The 1,296-nt window shown below is 52.0% G+C and overlaps 1 non-coding gene across 1 annotated transcript; it reads right to left on the bottom strand.

The window, feature by feature from the left end:
• Positions 1 to 848: 848 nt before the first annotated feature.
• Positions 849 to 1,007, bottom strand: LOC120933915. Its single transcript, XR_005748162.1, has one exon. It is a non-coding gene; the product is annotated as a U1 spliceosomal RNA (small nuclear RNA).
• Between the last annotated feature and the right edge of the window lie 289 nt (positions 1,008 to 1,296).

Raw genomic sequence — 1,296 nt, 5'->3', positions numbered from 1 at the left:
AAGCCGACACGGACCCAACTTCCTCGGAGGGACTGCCGAAACAGAACCCTCCCAGTACTAGGTGGGGCTCCCCCGAAGGGAGACCCCATGAGAGCAGGCGAACTAAGCCAGAAGGCCATGTCCACCCACTCCCAAGACGTTCAGGGCTGGCCCGAGGACCCGCACCCTACTAATCACACAGTGACAAAACGTGCACAACAAAAAAAGACAAAAAAGTGACAAACACAGGCTTAAATAAAATAAAGTGGGGGAAGGGATAGTGGAGAGGAGAGTGAAAGAAGTGGCCATTGTGGTGAAACAATGACCAGGCCCTCCGGCCAGGAATAAAAAATTCCTCCGGTCCTAGCCAAAAGGCCCGGCCCAGGAGGCAGGTGCTAAGAAAAGCGTGTATCTGGTGCAGTGACCGTGGTATCTTAAATCAATGTGTCCCTCACACACAGTGATCTTCAGATACCCCTGGACTGCCACTCCAGGGGCACATGCACCATAGGCTTTTCGTTCCATATCCGACCCCCCGACCGGCCAACCCGGCGGATTTGCATGGTCCTACCCCGTCCTATCCCAGGGCATTACCAGCTCCTCCTACCGGATCGCTGACAGAGATAGCACTTACACCAGCCAGCCAAAAGGCCAGACTAGAACTCGGCAAAAAGACCAAGACCAAGCACAGCACCCATCCTCACCAGGAGCACCTTTCCAGATGTCTCAGACTCAACCATGGGCCGGCCCCCAGTATTCTGTCGGGCAGCACAGCGTAGTCCCTGCTGAAACCATCCTTCCAGGTGCAATGACGTCATTGTATTGCATCCACCCTCCCCATGTAGGAGGTGCTTCAGCGCTCCGCTGACAACTGATAAGGACAGATACCACACCCAGTCCCAGCCAAAAGGCCGAGAAGCGGCAGGGAAGACAACCACGATCAGCACGGCCTAGAGTGTGCAATAGCCGTGCCTCGCCCTGGGAGAACCGCCTTCATGATCATGGTGTCTCCCCTGCCAGGTAGAAAGGAGAGAATGATGGGAGAGACTATAAAATGATCTGCAGACAAGGCCCAAGGTCTCTTGTTTTCTGGATCCCAATGTGAGAGCACCATCATGTTGCTTTGTGAGAGGACTGGGGTCTATTTACTTCAAAGTTTCATGTATGTAATGTGGTTATGACTAAGGCCTTATAGGCTGAAACGCGTCAACTGTTCTCATTTGCATTTGTTCACTGTGGTTTGTCAATAAAAATTAAGATTTTTTAAAGAGCAACGACCAGAGTGCGGATAATTTTTTCATTACTCTACGCAACCAG

Source organism: Rana temporaria, chromosome 3 (assembly GCF_905171775.1).
Source record: "Rana temporaria chromosome 3, aRanTem1.1, whole genome shotgun sequence".
In the NCBI taxonomy this organism is placed as follows: domain Eukaryota; kingdom Metazoa; phylum Chordata; class Amphibia; order Anura; family Ranidae; genus Rana; species Rana temporaria.
Note: the sequence above shows the minus strand (reverse complement) of the source record. Positions and strands in the feature narration are given on the sequence as shown.